This window comes from Syngnathoides biaculeatus, chromosome 19, assembly GCF_019802595.1.
Source record: "Syngnathoides biaculeatus isolate LvHL_M chromosome 19, ASM1980259v1, whole genome shotgun sequence".
Classification (NCBI taxonomy): Eukaryota; Metazoa; Chordata; class Actinopteri; order Syngnathiformes; family Syngnathidae; genus Syngnathoides; species Syngnathoides biaculeatus.
This window is the reverse complement of record NC_084658.1, coordinates 16,911,913-16,925,055: the sequence shown is the minus strand read 5'-3', so window position 1 is coordinate 16,925,055 and position 13,143 is coordinate 16,911,913.

The window sequence follows — 13,143 nt, the reverse complement described above, 5'->3', positions numbered from 1 at the left end:
GAAGGATGAAAGGAAAGAAAGAAAGAAAGAAGGAAGGCAAAAGTTCAAGAAAGAAGAGGAAGGAAGAAAGGAAGGAAGGGAAGAAGGAAGGAAGGAAGAAAGGAAGGAAAGAAGAGAGGGAGGAAGGAAGGAAAGGAAGGAAAGGAAGGAAGGAAGGAAGGAAGGAGAGAGGGAGAGAGGAAGGAAGGAAGGTTATAGGGAGGGATGGTTGGAGGAGGAAGGGAGGAAGGAAGGAAGGAAGGAAGGAAGGAAGGAAAAGAGCGAAGGGATGGTGATGGGGAGGGAATGGACGGTAGGGATGGAGGAAGGAAGAAAGGAAGGAAAGTGAGGGAGGGAGGAGGGAAGGGAGGGTGGAGCGGGAGGGAGGGAAGAGAGGAGGAAGGGAGCAAGGAAGGGAAGGAAGAGGAAGGAAGGAAGGAAAGGAAAGGAGGAAGGAAGGAAAGAAAGAAAGAAAGGAAAGCAAAGAAAGAAGGAAGGAAGGAAGCGAAAGAAAGAAGAGGAAGGAAGAAAGGAAGGAAGGGAAAAGGAAGGAAGGAAGGTAGGAAGGAAGGAGGGGGGAAGGAAGGAAGGAAGGAAGGAAGGAAGGAAGAGAGGGAGGGAGAGAGGAAGGAAGGAAGGAAGGGACAAGAAGAGAGGGAGGAAGGAAAGGAAGGAAGGAAGGAAGAAGAGAGGGAGAGAGGAAGGAAGGAGGTTAGAGGGAGGGATGGAGGGAGGAAGGAAGGAAGGAAGGGAAGAAGGAAGGAAGGAAGTGAAGGAGGTAGGAAGGAAGGGAGGGAGGAAGGAAGGAAGGAAGGAAGGAGAGGAAGGAAGAGGAGTGAGGGAGAGACGGAAGGAAGGAAGGAAGGAAAGGAAAGAAGAGAGGAGGAAGGAAGGAAGGAGGAAGGAAGGAAGGAAGAGAGGGAGAGAGGAAGGAAGGAAGGTTATAGGGAGATGGGAGGAGGAGGAAGAAAGGAAGGAAGGGAAGAAGGAAGGAAGGAAGGAAGGTAGGTAGGAAGGAAAGAGAGGGATGGAGAGAGGAAGAAGGAAGGAAGAAAGGAAGGAAAGAAGAGAGGGAGGAAGGAAGGAAGGAAGGAAGGAAGGAAGAGAGGGAGAGAGGAAGGAAGGAAGGTTATAGGGAGGGATGGAGGGAGAAGAAAGGAAGAAGGAAGAAGGAAGGAAGGAAGGTAGGAAGGAAGGGGCTTTTCACGTCTAAGATGAGGACCGGGACGGCAGCCTGCCGGCGGCCAGACGTGGCGAATGCGACGAGGACGCCAGAAGGTTCGATCGTCGTCGAACGGCCGCGACGGGTCGCGTGTACGCGGCGGGCGCTCGTCTGCGGCCGCCGAGGGCTTTTCTCGTCGCGCGGTCGACCGTCGTGACGGCCTCGGCCGAGTCCAACGCACATAAAATGCCGATTCAGTCCCATGGAGCTCATCTCACTTCTCATCTTGGTTTTTAATCTCGTGGGAATAAAAATCATTTTGTCATAAATGTACAGACGCTGCAGCATCGTCAGCTGCTCATTGGAAAGTAGCAATCGGTGTCAAGGAAGTATGTTGAAGTGATAAATGGTGACAGTTCTCGTTTAGCCTGGGTTGTTAGCCACTACGCCCCAAACTTCCTCCCAATTACAATTTAGTGTCATTAAAAGACATTTGAAATATAATAGTTAAACAGTTATATATATATCACGGGGGATGCTCGGATCGGAGCTCAGCGTGAAGCGATGACGACCGGCACCACGAAAAGCTGTTGCCACTCCAGGAGAAAAAGCGCTTCCCCGCCCGGGAATACGAACCGGGTCCACAAAATCTATCATTATCTCCTTTTGAGGTCTAAGGTTTCGCGCGAGAGAGCTCTTTGTCGCCAATTTGCCAAAGAGCAGCGTGGAAGCGTGATGGACCGGGAGGGGAGGGCCCGAGCGCGAAAAAGCTCCGAAGGGAACCTGCCAGACCTCCCCGCGCTGGTCCCAAACCTTCAAACCACTTTGACTTTGCAACGCCAACATTTTTGCTGCTTATTTCTATCATGAGCAGACCAAAAAAATCTCTGGGATTGATCATCTCCCCCCTCCCGGATCCGAGTGGCGCTTTTGGGGCCTTTTGGCTAATACCGGGTCTCCACCCGTCGGAGACATTTTGCCCAAGCGTACGCGAGACGACCCGTTGGAGCGTTCGTCACAACTTGGAAGAATCGCAATCAAACGTCAACTCCGGCAGACGAGACGGAAGAGGAAGCGGGCGGAAGCGGTCGCGTTGGATGGCGAGCGTTTGTCTGACTGCTCTTTATGTAGCTTCAAAAAAAGAAAAATTACTCATCGCTGCTGCTTTTGGAGCCCGAGGAGAAGAAAAGAGAATAAAAGTTGACTTGCCGGGACTAAAATAGGATCCGAAAATATCTCCTTCTCGGGCTTTCAGACTTTGACCCGCCGGGTATTTGCGCTTCAATGGGACGGTGGGGGAGGAGGGGCTCGCCGGGTCGGTCCCGCCCGTTTGAAGCCCGAACGGAAGAAGAGTCGGCGGACGGGCGTCTTCGTGCGTCGGGGGTAAATTCTCCGCGTGGCTGCGCGACGACATTAGCGCGGCTCGCGGGATGCTTTCATATTTCATACAAAGCAGAGATTCAATGGCAGTCTCCCGAAGCCAAAACCGTTTGAAAAGCTTTCTCGCTCTCGAGGGCGGCGCTATTCCAAAACCGGTTTCCACGAGGGTTCCGAGGTCTTTGGACCCTGCGGCGCCGACGCACGAGAGGCCTTCTTGGTCTCTCCTGCGTCAATACTTACAAAAAAAAAAGAAGTCCCACGCGTACTTGGACTTGTCGTGCGGCAGGTAGATCCGCCCCAACTCGTCAGAACCGGATGAGGGTGCTTGACATTATCCTCATAAAGTCGTCTTCATTCCAGGCAAATGTCAAAGCCTGGCGAAAACGCGCGACCTTTGCGGCGTAATCCAAAGCAGCCGCCGCCGTTCGCTGAGCGCATTTAGCGACGCCACGCTAGCGCATACGAGACCGGAAAATGACGTTTTTTTTTTTTGTTTTTGTTTTGGTACCTCCCGCTGACAGATTGAAATGCTCAATACGAGCCTTCGCTGACGGCGGCGTTCCCGTAACGGTCTCTTTTTTGGCATCTGGATGCGTTTCCTTGGTGATTATCGAGGACAGACCAAGAACGATTAGACGCGGGAACTAATTAGAGGCGGCTCGTTGTCGCTGCCGTCCGACGACGTGCTCCTTTTTTTGAGTTAACTGCGGCAGAACGTTTCGTCGCTTAGCTGCTACTCGCAAAAACGTTTCAGGATGCGATCCGTCCTCGGCACGTGAACTTCGTTTGACCTTCTGACTCGAACGAGGATCTGAAGGGCAAAAGTCAGACGGAGGCCTTGAAAATGTCTAAATGCGGATTGAAACGTCGCCCTTTTTGCTGAGGTTTTTCTTTGTGATTTCCACTTCGAAGCTAAGAATTTGGATTTTGGACATTGTAACTGTAGCGATAGCTAAAGTTTGACAGAAAAATGTCTTTCCAAGACGTCTTTGGTGTCTTTTCATCGCAAAAGCAGAAAACCCCGAGATTTGTTTTCTCCCCAAAGTAGCTCAGAAATGTTATTTAGCGACGGAAATGCGTGGCAAAGTTTTCGTCTCGGCTCGAGGGGGGTGGTGCTCGGCGCCCACCCTTTTCCCGATATTCCCGTTTGCCGGCGAGCCCCGACGGATGAAAGCCGTTTTTTTTTTTTTTGCGCAACTTGCCGTTATTTTTGTTTTTTGTCCGCCGCGCTCGAGACTTCCCGTCCCGCGAACATTATTCCGTTTGATTTGGTTTTCTCCGGGCTGGCAGAAACCTCGCCGCGTCTCTCCGCTCCCGTCGTTTTGCGTGCGGCCTGGGAATATTTTACAAAAGCACAAAAGCGGGTCTTTTCGGTGGGGGTGGGGGTGGGGGGATGAGATACGACCATTTCAGCTATCAAACTTCTCTTTTCATGAGTAGCAAAAGTGAAAGTAGGACAGAGTTTGAGCTTGTCCCCCCCCCCCCCCCCCTCGATGTGCTTGTCAGGGTGTTGTTCTTTATTGAAGAACATTTCTGAAACATCTCAGCGGAAGCGTCGGCTTTCGGAACCTTTTTCAAAGTTTTCATTTTTTCACACCGTTTTACTCCGCTTGACCAAGCCGCTCCTCACCAGATCGACAAGGTGTCCAACTGTTTAATCCGACGAGTTCCTCGGCGATCCTCGCGGCGTTTTCGGTGAGACGAGCCGACCGAGTGGGTCACCGGAAATCCCCGGGCGGGCTTGCCGAGAATCTCCGAAGCCCACGTTACGCGCACGGACGTCGACTTTACGCATGCGTGTCCAATCGTGACGTGCGATTCCGCTCCACCGCGACGCTCGTAAGAGTCGTTTTGTTTGGAATCTTCCTTCGTGTCCAAGAAATCCAACAAGATCGCGTTGTAGCCGGGCAATCGCGTCGTTCAAACGGCTTCTCGATCCAGGAAGGCGGCCACTTCCTTTCGAGGGTTTCCACAAGTCCATTACGGTCAGAGTCGTGCGGCGTTGACGATAGCATTGTCGACGCGAGCTGTCTAGTCATCGAGCGTGCGGCTTCGTCCGGAGCGGAGTTGCGATCGTTTGGATCATGTGGCCCGCGGGAGATCGGTTTTGGTTTTGTCCACCTCGGCGCTGGGGTGAGACGACTACCGGTTTGTAGCCGGCCACCGCGTCTTCGGCCGGGGGACACTACGTAGCCCGTCTCGGTTAGCTTGTTCGTCGAACACCGTGTCGATGTTTTGACGGTGTTTACGGACGTCACGGCGAAGTAAGCGCGGTTGAGGTGGATAGTTTGACGCCTGATGGCTAGCTGGCAGCGTAGTTCGTTGAGATCAAGCAATCGCTGCCGGTCAGCCGTGATCCAACAAGATCTCAACATGCGCCAATGCGGTCATATTGACCCCAAAATGGCGTCGTCCCAACCAAAATGGCCGACTCGACGCGACGTACTTTTGCGTGCCTAAATTTCACGTTGCTCGGGGCGACTGCTTCGGGGGCTGGGACACGTTTGGCCTTTAGGACGCCAGGAAATTGAGAAAATGTCCACTTGAGACCAACGTTTCTGTATATCTTCTGGGGCGTGGGCCGTTTTTGAGGTTCTCCTCGCGGCGAGTTTCAAGTCGTCGAGCGAGACCGGCTGGGGAGGGGGACGTTTTCAAACGGGATGAAGACGCCTCTGAAAAGTTGAATAGCACTCGCAAGATCTTGAAATAGCGAATCAAAAATAATCAAATGAACGCACGGCTTGAAGCGATGTAAAAATAGCATCTAAAAAAAAAAAAATCTATCGGCGTAAATATAGATGAAATATTTTCGGAATTAGACGCCGTTCCTTGCTTCTGTCAAGTTCACCTCGTGACGATTTTCACCCCGCATAAAATGTGCCCCCCCCCCCACCCTTGATTTAACCCATCGATTAATGGCGTGTCGTCCATCACGAAACGACAGCGTTACTCATCACTAGCGCGTCGCTAAAACGGCGTGAAAGTCGACCGAGCCGCCAAAGGGCTTCTGGTGGGTTGGAGGGCTTTCAAGATGACGGTGATAAAAGGCCGGCGTGATACAGAACAAGTATAATGGCGACAAGGTCGCTCGGAGGCCTCCATAAAATAAATGGCGGATGCTTTTTTTTTTTTTTTTTTTTTAAAGCGCTTTGTCATCAGACGTCCTTCCTGGAAAAGTGAACAAAAAGAAAGAAAGAAAGACGGAATTGTTCACGGCGACGGCGTCGCAATTGTGCTGGAAAGCTCGTGAAGACTTTCCATCCGGCAAGGTCAACGCGGGCTTCGCTGACGAAAAGCCAGCAACCTTCACCGGCACGTCGCGCGCGAGATGCATTTCCGAAACTAAAAAATGAAACCCACATTCAGACACGAGATATTTACAACGAAAGACGTACGCGGAAAGAGTTTAACGCTAACGCTAGCGCGGCGCTGACAGGGCCGGGTAAAAATAAACAAACTTACAGGTAAAAATCACCGAGACACGCCAGTCACACAGCAGCAACACACTAGCACAGTGCTAACGCCAGCGCAGCACTAACATGGCCGGTAAAATTCACTTCCTCGGCACATATATTCCGTATCCACATATATACACATATAGGGTTGAAAGCGTGAGAAAAAAGTGGGCCAGAAAGTACGATCTTTTTTATTCTCGCGGGTCTGCGACGTGAAGACTGCCGTGTGCATGCCAGGCCACTAGTGGGCGATCATGATCGTCGGTGGCTTGAACAACGCTGGCTTCTTCAACTGAACTTCGGGCTGAGGACAGCTCATTTCTCAAACTATTTGATTATAGTCTGATTAAAATTAAAGTCGGCCATCTTGTTTCCTCATTCGGACAAAGAAATGGCGTAGTTTATGAAAAAATTGTGGTGTAATGTATAAATTGGATTTATTTGCTTTTTTATCCGGTTAATGTACATCGAATAGGTATGTCTAGTAGTGAATATATTTTTTTGTCTTCCTCCTGGCAAGCTCTTGCAGATTTTCCTCTGTTTTTTTTTTTTTTTTTTTGGGGCAATTTTTCCTGGCATTTTCGTTGTCGTGGTGTTCCGAGCCCGACTTTTTCCCGCCATTTCTGACCCACCGCATCTCAATTCGAGCGCGGCTAAAACTAAGAATGTGGCTTTCTCAAGGGAGAGTGCAAATGCCGGGCATTTATACTCGGCGCGATTGTTTCTCGGCGCCGACTTTGCGCGCGAAGCCCCCGGCCGGGTTTTAAAATTGATCGGCGTTTGCGTCTTTCCTTTCCGGACACGCGTCAAACGTCGTCTTCGGAGACGGGGGGAAGCGTGACAGGCGGCGGTGGGATCCTTCCCCCCGTTCCTCTTGCGGGGGCCGTCGAGTTGACGTCTCGCTCGCGGGAATATCTCGCAAAAGTACCACGCCAAGGCCACGACCTCCGGTGGGAAATGTCAACCGGCGCGCCGATATCGTTGTTGCCTGCCGAGAGCTCGCGGGGGAAAAAAGTAGGACGATCGATAAAAATAAACGAGCGAAAAGTCTTCAAATTGGCCGCGATGCTACTGTTTTTTTTTTTTTTTCCTTTCTGCATTGGGACTATTGAGGGGTCAAAATGCGCATTTCATTTTCAGACCCATGTTAGCCCAGTTGCCATGACGACAAGGCATAATACCTCGACGGCGCGTAAAGCTCAGCGCAACTAAAAAGTGGCCGCGGACAAAAGGAGGAGTGAGCAAAAATGCGCTGGATGGACACAAGAATTTAGCCACACTTGCACAATCTCACTCTGATTGCTACGTGGGTGGCTCCAAAATATTCGGCACGGCGCTCGGTGCGATTAAAAGATATCAACACAATATTAAATCCTCAGCAGCGTTGCAGCTAAAGCGGTTCGAAAAGGACACAAAGTGAAATTGCCTCCCTCCGCCTTTGGATGGAAGACCATCTGTCCCCGGTGACTTTCCTCCAAGCGACTCCAGCGTGGAGCTCGCGTCACGTTTGAGCAGCCGTCGCGATAGTTTGCCTGAGCAACATACACGTGCTAGGTGTTGCCTCTTTGAGTCGCAAAGCGCTACTTTTGTTTAAATGAAGCTCCTCAACCCACTTTCTTGGCACCCAAAATAGCGCCAAAGTACTACTGCCGTCATCAAAGACACTCAACTCGCGTCTTCATCAAGATGGCGACTCTGCGCTAATTTTGCCTCACCAAGCTCTTCAACACATGTCAACATAGTTCTTGTAGGGATTCCTTAAGATTCTATGAACGCTGCTACTTTTGCCGACGCAGTTTCTTGGCGCCAGGATGGCAGCGGAGTGAAAATGAAGATCTTAACTCACCTCAACATAGTTCCTTGACGCCGACGTGCCACAAGATGGCAGCAAATTGCTCGTTTATCTAAATGAAACTCCTCAACTAATTTGTCTGGCCACCCAAATACACTTCTTTGTAATATGGATACAGACAGTATGTAGAGTGAATGATCAATTTGAATTGGAAGTATGCAGTAGTTTTTGTGCAGATGAACTTCCTGATGATGCAGACTGGTTCTCTTTGGACTCGACGGTTGCGGTCTCGTTTTCAGCCGGGTCTTTTCCGCCAGCCCGCTTTTATCGTCTCCCTCATCGGAAGGTAAAACTTTGGAATTTTTCCCGAATTGATCCTTTTTTTTGGGCTATGTCTCTCAGCGGCAAATCCGACGCGGAAGTGGAAAGTTTCCCCGTTTGGTGGAGAGAGCGACTCCCGCCTCTCAGGATCTTCAAATCATTTGCAACGTCTCATTTGCATACGCCGCTTGCGAAGACGGGCCCGGGGGGCGCCGTATCGCCCGCCGCGTTCGCTCGCCTCCCACGGACGCCGCTTCCCGACACTCATTTAGCGGGATTTCATCCGGATCACATTTGCGCCGCAAATAGATCCCTTTAAGATGAGGATTTCCCGGCAGGACATTATTACAACTCTCGGAAGTCGTCCATTATGCACTTAACAATGACACCTTTGGCGGATGGCGGATTAATCCTGCCCGGGCGCCCGTCGGCTGTTTGGTGCGCCGGCAATTTAAGATAACGGGCGGCACGTGCGCGCTCGGGATTCAACCCGCGGCCAGATTAATCCGCCCATCTATAAAACCACCTTTTTGCTCGCATGAACGTCAGAATCGCAGAGCCAAAGCAAAAGCGCGCGATAGCTTGTCGGCTCCTGACAATTTTTCCTCCTGATCAGTCAAATATTAAAGTAGGTCGCAGCTTTCTTATCATTCATTTATTAATTGATTTTATGATCTTTAGCGAGAGCCTGTTGAAGGAAAAGTGCGGGCGGGTGGAAAGGAAAATTGAGCATATTGAAATCTTTCACCAGGAAAAAAAAAAAAAAAAAAGTGTTGACGCATTCGCATCCCACGCAAGTGTGATTTAAAAAAAAAAAAAAAAAAAGTGGGAGCGTTCAAAACTTTCACCGGCAAATGTGTCGCATAATGATGCCGGAGGCCATTTCACACTAGATGAAAGGTGAGAATACTTTGCAATAAATAAACACACGCGCACGTACGTGTGTGCGTTTGTGTACATTTTTGCGTCTAATTATGATTTGGATGGCGGCGGCGCGGCGCTCGCTTTAGTAGACTCCGATTTGAGCAGAGGTTCAGAGTTTGAAGTCGAGGCAGAAGCGTGAAAAGGCTCCGTTGATAAGATGAAGATACTATCAAGGGAGGGGGGGGGGGGGGGGCGCCACAATCAGGTGATCCCCGTGAAGCGTTTATTATGCACAAATCCATTTTGTGCTCCCAGACGGGCAACAAGAAGAAAAATTAACATTCAGCAGCCTGCAAAAAAAAAGGTTCGAAAATCAAGATCATCTCTGTTATGTCGACGCTTTGGAGGGAGAACCCCCCCCCCCTTCGAGCCCCCCAAAAATAGATAGATTTTACCTTTTGACATTTACAACTTCTCAAAAATCAAGAAAATCACTCCTCAATAACTTTTATTAAAGGGTGGGGGGGGGTGGAGGGTTTGCGTTCTCATTTTTTTTGCCGCCCCCCCCCTCTTTTTCGTTTGATTTTCAAAAGTCCCCCACTTTCACAGTCAGCAAATTATGCCTAATAAATGGCATCATCCCGTCCTGCGGGAGGAAATTCAGCACTTTGGTGCAGAACTGGAAAAAAAGGAAGTCACTGCACATAAGTTTTGGGACACAGGAAGTAGAAAAAAAAATTGGAAATGTTGCTTTTTATCTTCCTCCACACCAACTTCCTGTTCTGGAATTTGCTTTTGTGCACTGGCGACCTCCAAACAGGTGACCAAGTGTGACCCAAAACTTCCGCCCACGCCGGGTTTTATTCTTTATCCCGACCGCCGCCACGTTCCATTCATAAAGATTTCATTTTTATTTTCCCGAAAATTTGTTCATCAAAATGTGTGTACAGGGAACCTGCGCTATTTGTAGGGGATGAGGACGGAGCCCTGGTGCACACCGCGGGTTTACCAACGCCCAACTGCAAGCGTTCGTTTTGCTTATTAAATTAAAAAATGAACTGTATTGAGGCTTTATGCTTGTGGCTTCTCGGTGACAGGGAACTATGTTGAAGTGAAGCGCTCGATTTAGTCAGGACGCTGTCCAATGGGAACGTAGTGCTTTGCCGCCATCTTGTGGCATCGACTGTGTACAGGCAATTTGGAACCTTATTTTGTCGTGTTGTGGGTTTTTTTTGGTTTTTATTTTTTTTCCGGTCGCTGGTGTAGTTCTTAAGAGGCAACGTGTGCTTGCTTCAAGCTGGCTGTAAAAAAGGACACAACAAAAGAGAATTAAACTCAAACCAAGTAATTTTGCCTCAGGAATGTCTGCTAATGCTAACGTGTCAAGCAAACAGGCAAGGCGGGCTAAGAGAAATTAGCATTGGTGGTTTTACAGTAATTGTTGATATTTCGACAATTGCTACTTACAAAATGCTCACAAGCACGTTGTCTTTGCTTTTTGTGAGCTTCATAATCACGACAGTGTAGTTGGGCACTTCTTGCACTTCGTAATGCTGCGTCGCGTCCATTCGGCTTGACGCCGCGACAACACGGCTCACCGTACCGAAGGTCGGGGTTCGCGCTCGAGGGGGCCGCCCTCCCCTGCCAGAATGCTAACGAGCGGCTTGACGGATGTTCCGAGGGTCGCGTCTGCCGAGGCCGGCGGTCAAGGTTGGCTTGTGCGCCCCGACCGTGGAAGTTAGCCCGGGCGCGACTAGTAAAAAATACACCCCACAGGCCCAACGGAAAATCACAACCGTTATATTAATTTGTGCGCAACTGAGGCGCGTGATCAAATCGAGCACCTTCTGTCGTTTATCGCTCGTTAGCGTGGAAATTTCAATCCGAGAGCCGTCGGCGGCGGCGAATGAGCGATTCCGCTAGCGCGCGGAAAGATCGTACAGGCGTGCAAAACGCATCACTCAAAAGACAGCCAGTCACCCCACTAGTGGGCCCGAGTTTTTTTTTTTGTACTAGTGTGCAGAAATGTCATCCGGTAATGGGAGTGGGAAACATCTCTAGTAAGACGCACTCTAGGTTTTATGCTAGTGCATGCGCCCTTGCTGCTCGTTCGACTAGCGCGCTGTGTTGTTATTACTTGTGAGGATACCAGTGTACAAGTACTCTACAAGGGCAATTCAGCGCACTTGTCGAATACGGAAGAAATGCTCAGGCGGTGTTTCATATTTGTCAGTCGCCCCCACCCCACCCCTCCCCGCGCTGACATGCTCTGCGCATGCGCAATTGCACCGCTGTCACACGCACACGTGCACGAGCGTCGCGCACCGGCAGCGAGCGCGCGGTCGGCTCAGTGCGAGCTGGCGCTGCAGCAAACGTTTGGAGATTAGGAATTTATCATCATAATCACAATACTATTGATAATAAACAGGGAGCGCGCGGACTGGAGCGGTCAGCCGTCTTTGCCTTCGAACTTTTGGTCGTTTTGGACAAGTTGGCAGCATGAACCAAACCGCGGGAGCCACCAACGCGTACCGGAGGTGCTCCAAGGCAGGAAAGGTTGGAACTTTTCGAGCCTTTTGGGCTTTTTTTTTTTTTTTTTTATTTGCGCCTTTTGGCGAATTGCCGCAGATTTGCGCGCGCGTGCGTGGCTTTTATTGTCTGCGTGTGTGTGTCAACCTGTGATAGGGAATAATATTTTTTTTTAAAAAAAATGAGAGACTGCGGAGAGAAAAAAGAAGCTGGGGAATGTAAATAGGGGGAAAACACGATTCGGCATGCGCGTGCACGCGCGTCTGCCAACACCCACGATCAATGCAACCTTTCACGTGCAATATATTGCACGTCTTTATTATTTATGTCTGCCTTGCACTGTTTGTAATATTTCGATATGCGGTGACGAGCTTTGTTAGGGTACCTAATGAGGTGGCTGCGGAGCGCAGGAATGTGGGTAATGTTCGGGTTGTGAATGAGGACGGGGGTAACGGGATGAAGGTTTTGACGCTGTGGAATACGTTGCTTTACTTGCGGTGGGATAAAAGCATAAAAAGTGTGGGTGTTCAACCCATTTTACCAGGAGAAGTGTGGGTGTTGAAATACCCACGTTCTCACCGGTTCAACAAACTTTCGCCGGGAAACATGATGACGTTGATGCGACCGCACGCTCCGTCAGTGCTCCACAAAAAGTGTGGGTGTTTATCCATTCCACCGGGAAATACGTGGGTGTTGATGCAGCGGCAACAGCTGCAGGTTGAACAAATGCCGTGGCGATGAAAGCGTTTACACCGGATAATGTGCGGGTGATGACGCCGCAAATACGTGCAACAAAATAATTTACCCACATCTGAAAGCAACGAACCCATATCCCTTGTAGGTGTGATTTTTTTTTTTTTTGAAATCTTTAACTGGGAAAATGTGGGTTGCTACAACGAAAAGTGCGGGTGTCGAACACTTTCGCAAAAGTTGACACGTTGAACCCTTCCGCTCCGAAATGTGCACCTGTCGAAAACACACGTCCCTCGCTTGTATGTGGATGTTAAAACTTTTCACCAGGAAAAGTGCGGGTGTTCATATTTGGGGCTGTGACTCATGAGCATGGAAATATCACAGGGCAAAATAACACTTGTAGTCGGACTCGGTGGTTTAGGTTGTTTTTGTCATTTAAGATGCATTTACTTAAGTTCGTGTTGGTAAAAGAGACCTCAGGGAGTGTGGTGCCCCCTGGTGGATTGGAGTACACCTCCCAGGACATACTTGCAGTTTTATTTGAAGGGTAATTGTAAAGGTGACGAAATAAAATCTACGTATGGAAGATTTGGAAACGTTGCGCTTGTGGGTTGGTCAAATTTGGACCAGGTTGAACGTGGGTGTGAAAAGCTTCAACGGGGACCGGTGGGGCGTTTCGTGGTTTTTGGGCCCTGAAAAGTGTGCCACAATTAAGGCCCGCGTCCTCCTCGGGACTGACAAAAGTGTGGCTTTCCCGAGTGCTTCTGGGAAATGCAGTCCTTGCAGGCCTAGCGGGTTGCCCTGCCAGTTGACGTTTGAATCCCTAATTTCCCTGATCACGTATTCAGGAGCTTGTATTTGGTCCTTGTGACGTCATTTCATCACACAAAAAGAGTTTAGTCTAAATTGTGTTGTTAAAAAAAAATCGTTTATAAAGTGTTTTTGGCGTGGGAAACACAAATGCACAC